Here is a 13321-nt window from a genome sequence, read left to right on the forward strand (position 1 = left end):
TGTTTCAAAAACATTATTACTAGACACAATAAACACAAAAATTAAAGATTTGCGACAAAAAACCCAAAATTCTTTTAGACCCCTTAAAGATGTCATTTTTCACTTGCATTATATCCTGTTTAAGAGAATGGATATTTCCCAGAGAAAATTCTTAAAACATTTTAGAACATGGTAGCTTAGCACAATAGTTCAATATTAAAAAGTAATATAAATTGAATTATTAAATAATGGCCTGCTATAAGAGAGTACTTTTTGGTTTAGGATTTTCTTCATGAAGAAAACATAGGAAAATCAAATTCAGATTTCCCCAAGCATTTCTTTGACTTCCCTACAATTCAGCAGCTGTTCCATTTACATCCTACTTTCATTCCTCTGTCCCTGCAACCTTTAAAATTTCTCTCTTGAAAAAACATGTGCAGATTTTTATAACAAAATGTCAAACATAATGATTCCCTGAGAGTTGCCAGACATAGGATGGGCCTGTTATCATAAAGAAATTAAGATTTTTAGAACCCTAAATTCCACCCACACTGAGATGAAAACACCAAGTTCTCTAATCACTGTGGTAATAGATTCTGCACATAAACTACTGCAAACATACTAATGTAACGCGATTAACATAATTACGGATGAAAGTAATATTGTAGATAAAATGAGGCAAGTCATTTATCTCAGGTGACAGAGAATATTGACCAGTATTGACTCTGCCCCAATATAGTCACAAATGAGAGGACATGAAGAGTTCATCCAAGCTTTACTGAACCAACTATTTATACAGCAAATATTTTATTCCCGTTCACTTCAGTGGGCGTACAAGCAGACCTCAGACAGATAAACAAAGGCACTACATTCACATGACTATTTTATTTTTGACACCACAGGAAGGCACAACTTAATCAGACGGTGTTTCAGAACCTTTCCTCCCTCTTCCAAAAGCAAGCACGTAGAAACACCAACTGAAGGGCTATCTGTCAGCAAACATAAGGCAAAGAGATAAAAACATTACTAAACAAACTGCATTCGAGTAAACACTTAAGTCTTCATAAGTGCCAAAAAAAAAAAAAAATTAAAATGCTGAAAAGATTTTCATGAGTGACTAGATTCAGAGAAGAGCAAGAGATTAGTATATATCTTTATGCTAAACCAGATGAATACATTTTAGTAATCCATATTTTCTCTAAGAAATAAGTTCATGAAAACAAGATTCAGTCCTATTTTCTTTCAAAATGCCTCACAGAAGTGATTTAGAAGTGAGAGATGTGTAATTCAAATCTTATGGTACAATGGGAAAAATACACGTAACTCTCCTTAAATTCAACAGTACAGATGAAGTCAGCTCATCTTTAGCCACGGAGAAAGTTGACTTAGATAGAAGCCTACCAAGCTTGAAGTGTAAATGCAAACAATAAAAAAAAAATTTTAAAATAGCACAAGGAATAATGACTCAATACCATGCTGTGTAGGCAAAGGTATTTTCTCCTAAATATTATAGTTTAAAAAAATGTTTAAAAAAATCACGCGCCACAGAACTTGAGAAAACTGGCCTGTGTCTGTGACTGAGCTGTTAAAATTAGGATGCATTCACACCTCAGTTGTAACTATAACTATGGAACAAGCACCATTCTGGAAACCTAAAAGGCAAATCGTTAAACTTACTACAAAACTTACTACAAAATTGCTACACTTACACAGAACTAAGGACTACTCAAACACATTTTAAAGGCATTAATAAGAGTAGGCAGATTTAGTATAATAGCACTACTCCCCATAGTCAAGCCGCTAACAAATGTCGGCAGTTTTCAACTTTTCCATGCCTTTCTCAAAAAACTTGTCAAAAGAAATAAGATAATTAGAGAATAAACTATCTCCATTTGAACAGTAAACTGCAGAAGTTGGTCTAAACACATCAGTGGCTCCTTAACTTTCTTGCTCCCCTAAGTTTACAAATTTTACACTTACTGTAAAGCTTTAAAAAGTGTACTTAGGCCAATCTACTGTTCCAGAAACGATAGAGCCCAGCTCTGCCAAGATCCCTGAGGAATTTTCACGCTGGCGTTGGGTTTACTTTACATCAGAAGCCAACTCTGAAATGTCTGACACTGAAAATAGAACCAACTGCCTTCAATCTTGAGCAAAAAGAGCTCAGCACTTCCCAACAAATCACTCAGCACATGAAAGTAAGTAAAGATGAAGAAAAGAGACTTCTTTCAAATTTATGAGTACAAAATTAAAGTTTGCCCTCTCTAATCCTAAAGCAAATGATTCATTTTTAATAAGTTGAGAAATTATTAAATTATATTAAAAAAGCAATACATGCCAATCTCTCTTTTAGAATAGCTAGTTTCTTTTGACAAAGCAGTGACAATGCCTAAAATAATCCTAACTTCATCATTGTTTTAAAACCAGCCACATGATATTAACAGACAGAATGTCATCTAAAGCCCTAAACAATGTCCAGTTGTTCACTTACCAAACTGCTTTGATAAAAGCCATTGTTCTGAACTGTATCTAATTAAAAAGCTGTAAATACCAGGATGATCAAAGCAGAAGTTTATGCCAACAAAGCCTTCTTCAGAATCACTGAATAATTCAGTGCCCACAGTGTTGATTTAAACTCCAGCTAGTTCAAACTATTTGTCCCATGGGAAAGAGTTAAAAGCAGCTTGCACCGGCTTAGTAATTTACTAGCAAAATAATACTGATTTACTAGCTGTCTGGTTTCATAAACTCTACATATTACATTTGTCTACACCATGGTACCAAATTGAAGTAAAATAAGGAAAAGATCATCAACATCATGATTTAAACCAACAAAACCTTGGAAGTTCATTTAGGAATTAAATCAAGAGCTAATTGCAATTGGGCACAAAAGGGTATTATTGTACCTCAGGACTGTATTCACAGTTTGCTTCTTCAATTTTTCATGTTTTCATTGTCTTCACTCATAATTCTAACATGGTTCAGCAGTGACGCTTTGCTGAACCATATCAGAAGTGTTTTTCCTTTAGTGGTTTAATGTTGCAACACTTGAAGTGCAACATCTAGACTTAACGTATCTGTTGTGAAAGCACATAGGTATACATAAATGTGCACGTACATGCACAGGTGTACTCATGATGTAACATGATGCGATAAAGCCACAAATGCTGTAGTGAATCCAGATAAAATCACTTCAAACAGCTATAAACACAACCTGGATGATTTGCTGCTCTTTACATAGAACTAGATGGCAAAAGGCATCACACTTCCACTGGATCCAGCTGTGCTAGTGGGAGTTGTACCCATTCCAAAAGCTTCACTCGTGAAGGCAGGGTCAGATGCAAGCACTGCATTCAAAGCAATATTTAAGAACCCATACAGTGTTCTCTGTAGAAATTTACCCAGTTTATATGATAAAGGTAGTTTCAAATATTTCATCCCAATCTTTGTAGCCAATCTACAATTCATTTTGAAAGTTAAAAAAAAAAAAAAAAAAAAAAAAAAAAAAAAAAAAAAAAAAACACATAGGCCTGGGCAAGCATCACTTGAATTAGGGGATGAGAGAAAATAAACAAGTTCTGAAACACCTGGTGACATAGGCAGTGTCGCAAAGACCAAGATGCCGGTATAGCAAGGTTCCCTCAAGGTCTGAGGCCCAGTAATGTGCAATCTGAGCCTCTGCTGACAACCCTGAACTGACAGAGGCAGCCCTGTACATGGAGAATTTGACTGAAAGTGTGGCACTGGTAGATTTGGACAGGGGGAAAACATTAGTATCAGTTTCCCTTCTTCTATCCAGGGTTCTGTTATGCTTCTGCCACATACTGTAATACCATGTTCTGCAAATTATCTGTGTGTGTGTGTGTGTGTGTGTGTGTGTGTGTTTATTTTCAGGCCATACTTGCCTTGCAATGTACTATTCAAGGTAACTGAGTATAGCAGAAGTGGGCACTGAGGTAAAATAAATGAAATCCAGATGTTACCAGGGCCAATCGTTAATCTAAAACAAGGGGATTTTTACTGTCACTTGTAACACCCAGTAAATAACAACAGCTACATTGACACACATTACAAAAATCAAACACAGTGCTGTTATGCGGAGAAAAATTATTATTTGGCCAAACTTTTGTTTGGCTGTTATGAAGGATGACATAATTGTCTTGAATTTGGTCATGCAGACTTCAAAGGAGATGTGGTGCCAGAGAATGAAGGTCAGTTTATGCAGTTTTATTATTCTTCAGACATCCATTACATAAGGCTTGGATATGTAAATGTTTAGCATTCAGTGTAACAAAGATTCAGCTTCTCAACAGAAATGCTCTGATACCTTAAATGTTTGTTTTCCGAGGTTTTTAACATTTTTGCTCTAAATGCAAACACACGCCAAGCACATAGCATTTGACATGTAAGAATTATTGTTACAGAATGTGTAATGAAAGAAACTCAGAGGCTCACCACTTGGATTCATCTGCAAGAGTCCCCAAGTGACAGTCTGTATCACAACACAGACTGCCCCAAATTCTGCCCTGTGACGTGGCCCTGAGCACCTCCCCAGAGCAGGGCGCCCGGCTCTGTCAGGCTCTCGGTGCAACCTTCGGGCAGCAGGGATATATAAAATGCTCTACTCCAACAGGTTAGAGATGTGGCTCACAAAACAAGACTTTATCATAACAAGTAAGGACTTGGTTAAGCAGGAATATTTACCAATATATCTGCTACTATGCCGACGTCACTGCAGCTCTTTGATAAGAAGCCATGAGAAAAACCAAAGTGGTTTGGAATAATTCAAAAAGGCACGCCAAACTCCAGAAGAGAATCCCCATAAGAAGTTACATTGGCATAGCTATATTATATTGCTCTTTAATAACACATTGGATATAACTAAATTTCTCCATACAAAGTCTAGATTCTTCAGATTAAATTCATCCAAGTGAAAGAACCTACTGAAGGGTATAAACACCACTTTGGTCCCACTGAAGGCCTAAATTAAGCAATACCCAAAGTTCAGTACTGGCCCATTTCCCAGGAGTGAATTTCATCCTTGATGGTATTTTGAACAGAGATGAAGCATTTCCTTTTTATTGCATCTTCCCACTCTCACAACCCATAAATACTATTAACACCATCCTGACTTTCAGAGACTTCCAAAGCACAAGGTTATGTTGCTGTTCACTAATCTTCATGCACAGCACTATTCCATTTTCCTCTCCTCATACCTACAAACAGAGGTAGCACAAGGAATTACGGCACTGAAGGGAAAATATCCTGCCTGAGTAGCTCTGTGATGCGTTTCCCAGACTCTTCTTTCCAGACACTACATTTGGTGGAAAAGGGATCAAATTGCACTGTTGACTGTATTCATGAGCAGAGCGCATAACTGAAAGAACAAGTATTTACCTGCAGATAATCACTGGATATGCTGTTCAGCCTCAGAACCGTACCCTTCACTTTTAACTCTGGCTGTTACGTCTATGGCTTTGCGACAAACTACACTAGAAATCTCTTTCCCTGCTAAGGTCACACGCAAAAGTGATTTGCACCTCTATTTTGTACAATCTAAGGTGTAGAATGCAGATTACATATTTAGGAAAAACTATTTCAGTTGTGGCCGCAACTAAATAGAAGAACAGTCAAAACTTATTTCCCGACGAATGAGAATTATTAACATTGCCTGATTCTGGCAGAAAAACTTCCACTTGTTTCATTATGACAGATTTCAAGAGATTTCCTGACGTATTTCAATTATTGCTGGGTGCCTTATATATTACCTAATTGTGCACTGTATATGTCATTAAGTTTAATAAATCTTTTACTTGTACGTACCAAATTATACATTACTCTATGTTAAAAAGGATCTATCTGGAATTATAAAATCCTGGAGAAAAAACACAATGCATCATTATTTTAGATCGATAAAACCCACCTGGGAGTAAATGCAGCTATTTTAAGAGGATGTTCCGAAGTCATTAACATTACTAAAATTATTTTAGTCCCATTAACTCTTCCTTGCATTTGGCCTTGCAACTGTGTAAGGGTGTCCATGCACTACAAACTGACTGCAGAATGGAATCTGTGCCGGGTAACAAAAACAGCATTTCAGAAACACAAGCTGGTAAAGCTCAGTGACCAGGAGAATCACCAGCAAGAAATGAGCCAAAAGGCAGATGATGGACTTATTCAGCTGCATGAAAGAACACATCTGGGGGCTCAGATGTAGTTTAGAGCTCTCAGTGTTGAATTCTGCAACATATTTTCATTCTACAGCAGTTTTGAATAAATTCAAATTCAAGTTTTGGAAAACAAAACATGCAAAAGTGTCACACACAGGAAATATTTACAGTGTAATTCGTTTTCATACTAAACTGAAGGCTAATCCCAGCATGTTTTTCAGTATTATACTGCATCCAGATTTTCCATTGTCAGTGTGTTGCAAAATTTCATATTGACAACACAGGCCTACACTGCAGGAGTTGTCAGGACAAAGTTGGAGGTTTTGGCAGGTGGAGCAGGGATACTTGAGGCTTTTGGCATCCAGGAAGGGATGAAATGTTGCTTGGCTGTTTGGCACCTATGAGCTAGCTGAGGCTTTTGGCACTGAAAAGAGTCTGTATCACCTCCTTCCTTCTTTGTGAGCAGTAACAGAGGGAACATGGAATTTGTGGGCATGAAGAAGGAATCGTGGTTCCCACCCTAACAATTCCAAGCAGAAAGCAACTGCATTAGTATACCCGACTCCAGGGGTAATTTCTGCATCTAACAATAGCTCAGGCCAGCACCTACATGTTCCGGCTAAAAGTAATCAGCACTGAAGTAGTCAAAGCATAATTAACTTGCTATTTTTCAGTTTCTGATTTAACTACATTGTTCAGATGAGTTAAAAAAAAAACCAAAAAACCAAAAACCCACACAAACTCTAGCTTTACTCTCTGCTGACAGGTTTTGATGACCTACCCTGAAGTCCCAGGGTACATTTTTATTACACAACTGACTTTTACAAGAGGAGCACTTGCCTCTGTCCTCTCCTCTGGACAACAGAAATCTCTTATTTTCCTGGGTGATATTCCATGAGTTATTATTTTGACAGATAAATGTCTAGCAAAGAGAGAAATCCCCTTTAAAAACCCTGATAAGCGTGTCCCAGAAATACATGTCACTGACAACGTACCTGACAATCCAGGCTTAGTTACCCAGGTTTTCATTCATGCTTGCCCAACTCAAGCCATATGAACCCTGTATCTGCCTTATCTACAACAGTAAATATCATTCCACATTCACCAGTGTTAGAGCATAGAGAATATCTTAGGTCCTGAGAACAGGGAGGAAGGCTAATAACCAACTTTGGTGATATCCAAACAGCCAGGCAAGAAGTCCATGCTTCTCTAGAGCTTTTAGATCCAATCGTCCAGAACAGCTGACCAAGATCAAGGATATGAAAAACTTCTCCCTTAGTTTCCAGTATTTAGTTGTCTTCCAAGATTTAAAAGTACACGTGAATATGTAGCTGGAAAGATATAAATCTGAACTCTCAAAACGTATCATTCCTCTGAATCTGCCCTGTCTGAAATGGAAACTACACTGAGAAATGTTTAGCATCACTCCAATTCCCTCCATTTCTAAGTGGTCTGGAGAATTATAACTTAAAGATTTGCACGTGTAGCTGGCAAACATCTCAAAAGCCACAGACTTTGGAAATGCACGGAGGTTCTAAAAGGGAACATAACTAAGAAAGCAATATAAACTGTAGCACTCTGCCCACTTTCTCAGTAGCCAGCCTGAGGCAAACACTTGCCAGGGCTTGGAAGAAAGATAAAGGCGGAATTTTAAAATAAGCAAAAAAGAAGGAATGGGATGCTTTAAAAAGTTTATAAGAAACATGATATTCCTTTTTAAAATATCATTGACTATATTAACATTCCCAATGAAGAACTTAAAAGTTATATCCTAATAAGTATAAAAATAATTTTTAAATTACAATCAGTTACACCATATTCTCCACAATACTGTATTATTAAATACACAGTTCTTGCATTTGGTTGTGCAAAGAAGTCGTCACAGACATAATGAGAAAATTTTTATTTTCACGTGACAAATACAATACTCAGTCTTAAAACTTTCTGATTGCAGATTTTAGGGCCATGTGTTATTATGTCCATTTTACAGATGAGAACCTGGCCTCAGAAAGGAGGATAAGGTACAGTATGTGAATAGCACAGCTGAGAATTACATCTCAGTGTCCAAAGTTGGATTTTAGTGCCCCTTATAGAGTTCTTCTGCCTCCTATTTTGCAACTATAAACACTGTCCTTTCTACTATGTGTATCTACAGTAGGTACAAAATATGAAAGGGACAATACAACGTTCGGGACATTGTGATATGTTAATTATCTCTGGGCCTACTTATAAATCTGCATTAATAACATTCCATATATTTCCTGGAGTCCATAAAAGTACTAAGAATTCATGCAAGCTTTACTGAATGCTTATTTCAAAATTTGCACCTGGATACACTGGGTTTTTCCACCTTCACACTGCACACCACATGTTCCTCATCCAGCACAAACAGTGTGATGGGTCAGCCAGAGTCCAATGTGCAGAATTCCTCAGGTGCATAATAGAAAAAAAAAATAGATTCCAATTCCAATTTCTGGGAAATATATCTGGCATTATTTTTTTTTTAATTACCTTATTAAATATATTTGCAAACATCCAAATAAAGGTGCTTTTAAATACTTTATCATGCAATTTTTAGAACTGGTCTCAGAAGGTAAAATCTGCACCAGCTTCAGCAACTGCAGTGGGAAGGGAAAAACAACACTGATAAAAGGATAAGTGTTATGCCTGTGACAAAGCAGAGGATTTCCATTGGATTCCAAAGATCACACAGTGACACCTTGGTGCCACTGTCAGATGGACAAAATCTTTCCTGTTGAGGGTTATTTTTCAGGGTTTTTTTCCACATTCTGATGTCATATGAAATTGCAATTATACTCCAGTGATGACATACTTTTGAATGCTTTTAAATCACGCTTTTCATCTGAAAAACAGTACAAAATAAACCAAAAAATACTAAACTCCTAAGGGTCAGGTACCTATCTGAGACTCATTTCCTCTTGATAAAATACCTGTGCCAGCTTAGGACCTCCTCATTTCCTTCTTGATCTGTGCATTTGATGGAGACCCACTTGACAGTAGTTGAGTGATTCCAGAGTAAGGAGAGCTATGGCAGCAATGCTATGAATTACTGAAGCTCTACATTAAAATTAATGGACGAGGTAGTAAACTTACAGTTTACAAGTAGGAGAAAAGTGACAGGGGAGAGCACAGGGTGGGAATTCTCCTTGTTTTCCAGCCTACAGGTAAGCTGTAAGAACAGGAACAGACCCTGACACAAAGCCAGGAGCTGTTACCACAATCACCATCAAATTTCACTTCTGCTGATTTGTGGTGGTCCTGGTGGTATTTGCCCAAATTAACACTACAAACCCTGAAGTATAAGAAAGGCCGTTCTGCTTATACGGCATGCACGTGCAATCTGAGTATACTTGGAGCCGAGACCATACAACAGATTGACATGATGGTATCTCCTTGTTCCCACAACCTGATCAATTACTGTATTATGCGAATTTGTTAAGGGGTTGAGTTGCCAAGACTCTTGTGTACAACACTTACAGACAGGTTATGGAAAAGTAAGTAAAGATCAAGAGAGAGTATGGGCATTTAAAATTACTTATACGTTACATACTATTTACCTTACAGTTTATAATATTATAAACAAGCTTTATCCCTTCAGAATAATAAATTACATATTTAATTTAAATACCCTAAAAGCACTCACTTCAAAATACACAAGTCCTTGACATTTACAGACAGTACTTCTAAACACATGCTTTTGAAAGAAAATTCATGTTTTCTCTTTCTAATTGGTTATAACAACCTTTTCTCCTTCTTTAGGAATTTGCTTAGAGGATTCGCAGTAAAAAAAAAAAAACACTGAAAACTATCCTTTTTGTCAGAAAAAAAAAACAAACACAACTGCACCTCTAACTTTTAAAAGAGCCCCAATACATATCATATATTTTAAAAATTTGTTTAAAATAATTTTCCTGACTTGAGACACTGTCTGCCAAGTTCCAGTTAGAAGCAAAATTTTATGGCTAACTGCCAAACCTATGAATAAAAGGAGTTTATAGGGGAAATACTGACAGAAGAATAAACTGCAGCAAAAGCAGCCAGTAGAGAAAAGTCTTTCCTGTGCATTTTGTCTCTCCATAATCTGCAGTATTCAGAACCCTGGATATTGGGATATTGTACTCTTGGCTGGCTCCATTTCATGCCAAGATTATCAGCAGTGCCAGACTGATGACTTGGTTATAGGTATTATACCATATCACTCAGATGAGGCACCCAAACTTCTCATTTGTGAGCTAGAGATTCGACCCATGTCTCCTGACTCACCCTGCTATTTAATACTATATGTAGCACTTTTAATGGTAGTATTTCTATAAAAGTAATGCAAAGCAGATCACAGAACATAAGCAGATACACCTGGCAACAGAACAAATGTCAAAAGGAAAAATATTAAAGCCACATTGTTAGCTGACAGCAATTATAAGAAACCTAATTTTCCTTTCTATAAACGTAGAACAATCAAGTTTATCAATTTTGAATTTTAAAGGCTTTATTTTATGTTGCTGTACTTCTCACCCCTGATTTTTAAAGTAGATATCACTGTGTAGAGCCATTTAAAATTATTATATTGAAGAAGAAGACTTATTAAGGCCATAACTGAGAAGCAGTCTGACTGAAGTTAATTCTGCCCAAAATAACTTTAAAACTTGTCAGCCTGATCATAGTGCCTCTTTAACGTGGCATAAATCAAATTTAACAAGATAAGTTTTCTGCTCAGAGAATATAGTTCTTGCCCCTTTAACCATGAGCTGATCTTTGAGTGATACTAAGCAATGGCATAACTGAAAATCAGAATACAATGGTAGCGTTTCTTTTTATTACTCGTGCTTAACTTAAAGACAAATTTAATATTTAAGTTTGCTCAGCTTCAGTGGCTCCAGCTGATGTCCTGCACTTGAAGAGCAATTTCATTCATTGTGAAAAGCTCGCTTTACTCACGGGTAGTCTGACTCGGAGATGTTGTGAACCTTCTGTGGTGGGCACCTGCACTAAGTAAAGTGTATCCGTAAGCTGCTTCTGCCACTCTTCTGTCATCCGTGTAACTTTTGTTTGATTATTCACAGTCACAAGTTTGTACCAATTCTGGCATCTCAAGCTTCCTCCATCTCTGTTCTCTCACATACAGCAAAACACATAAATTCTTCAGGAAGTTTTTTTTCAGATAATTAAAAAAAACCCATTAAAATATCCTGCCTATATCTCCTCTTGCAGAAGACCCAGACTGCTGAAGTTGCAAGCCCAAACATCTTTTGAGGGCAGATTCTGGATACCACCTTTGTACAGGTTAAAAAAAGACAGCGTTGATGAGAAAAAAAAAAAAAAAATTCTTCAAAATTAAGCTCCATATGCAGAGAACAGTTTTCCAGAAAGGTATTTTATGTGGGATTAAAAATGTAATATTCTCTTGTCATTCTTTTCCACTTTGAGTTGAATAAAATATAATCTACTGGAATTTATTTGATACCTGTTGAATAGTTTCCCTTTTATTGATTTTCTAGCTTCCAGTTTTGGAAGGAAAAAAAACCTGTCAAGACAATGGCAGCACAAGTCTAGATCCAATTCCCATAGAAACAAAAGAAAAAAAAATGCCACTGACTTCAAATAAAGGATGAGGGCTTAATTACATAGGTGGGGTAAGGACATATATTTCCCCTTTGGGAAAAATGTCAGCACAACTTGCTTTGTCTTCTGTGTCCAAGTTCCCAGTTTTTAATTCTCCAAAGGCAGAATTATCCAACCAATAGTATTCATGGCAGAAAAAGACAATTTCAGCTATCTTGGAGTTTGACTCCAGATCTCTACTACTGTATATGTTTAACTACAGTATCTTTAGCACTCGGCACAGGGTAACGGGCCTGGATATGGAATATTAGCATGACTCTTTCCATATCTGTTCAGTGCCAGTGTTTCCTATTATCAGTCCAGTATTTTATGGTTATTGTATTAGCTTCCCAGCAGTACTTTCTCAAGTTCTGTAGCCTGAAACCTCCATTAACAGATGCTAAATACAATAGTTGTTTTTCACTTTTAGATCTTGTGAAAGCCCATAAAAATGAGTGGTCAGTTTGTCCAATTTTCTAAAGAAATTTTCCAAGATTTGAATGGGCAACATATAAAACCACTAAAAATACTCTTGGCAGCTCATTCATTTGGATTGTGTTCCTTCTGCCAAGCCAACTAATGAATAGCTCATTCCAAGATAGGACTTCCGCATGAATTTTTTGTAGTAAAGGTAAGAATATCTATTTATATAATTCCCTGGTTGCTTGTATTTGAAGGGTTTAGAGAAGGGTAGAGTTTGGGTTTTGGTTTGATTTTTTTTTTTAAATTAAAAAGGGACATCAACATTTGGACTTAAGGAAAATTTGTGTGAATAAATTAACCAGTAAAACTCCTTTTTTGTTTTTAATTTTGCCTTATACTCTGGTAAATGAAAGATAACCAGTATATTACTGTCCGGCAGTTAGTGAATAAAGCTTGATTAAAAGCCACTGAAATCAATGTAAAGTATTTCACTGACTTTGTTGAATTTTGTATAGGACCCACAAGAACCACCTGAATTCCATGTCAGATACAGCCAAATTAGAGACATGGATGTGATTTCTTATACATATGGACAGATAAAGATCAAAGAGAAGGGGAAAAACCTCCTACATTCTTTTCTCAAATTTATTTCATCTACCAGCCTCCATTTATCAGTGTTCTGGCTATAAGGTAGGTGTTCGGTCGGAGCCTAGAATTACACTTCTTCAGCTGTGAAGGTTTTTACTAATACTGAGCCAATCTCAAAAATGTGCTTGTCTTCTCTGTAACCTACACAGAGAAAACATTAGCTCTTGGTTATCTATTGAACCCAAGTGGTGCCCTCCCCCCCGTTGTGTTTATTAGATAAACTAGGATTGTTCCACACTTGTTGCAAAGACTTGTCAGTCACATTTTAGTTATCAAAAGTCTCCCTCTTACCATCATCTCATCTCACTCTCCGGGTTAAATATGTAAATATTTGCACTAATACTAAATGAGAGCCTTGAGAACAACAAGAAACTTTCAATGATTCTCCAACACATTTTAACCAAATGGTACTTTTTCCAACATCTTTACTGTAGATGTTTTCTTTTGGCATGAAAAAGATGGGTATCTTTTATATCTTTTCA

At 36.7% G+C, this 13321-nt stretch overlaps 1 protein-coding gene across 5 annotated transcripts in view; it reads right to left on the reverse strand.

Annotated features, from left to right (window-relative positions):
* The window catches only part of ADAMTSL3 (ADAMTS like 3), a 190637-nt gene that overhangs the window by 102100 nt on the left and 75216 nt on the right, over window positions 1-13321 (reverse strand). The window lies entirely within an intron of this gene.

The sequence above is a fragment of the Athene cunicularia genome (assembly GCF_003259725.1).
Source record: "Athene cunicularia isolate RWA chromosome 10 unlocalized genomic scaffold, athCun1 chr10_part1, whole genome shotgun sequence".
Taxonomy (NCBI): Eukaryota; Metazoa; Chordata; class Aves; order Strigiformes; family Strigidae; genus Athene; species Athene cunicularia.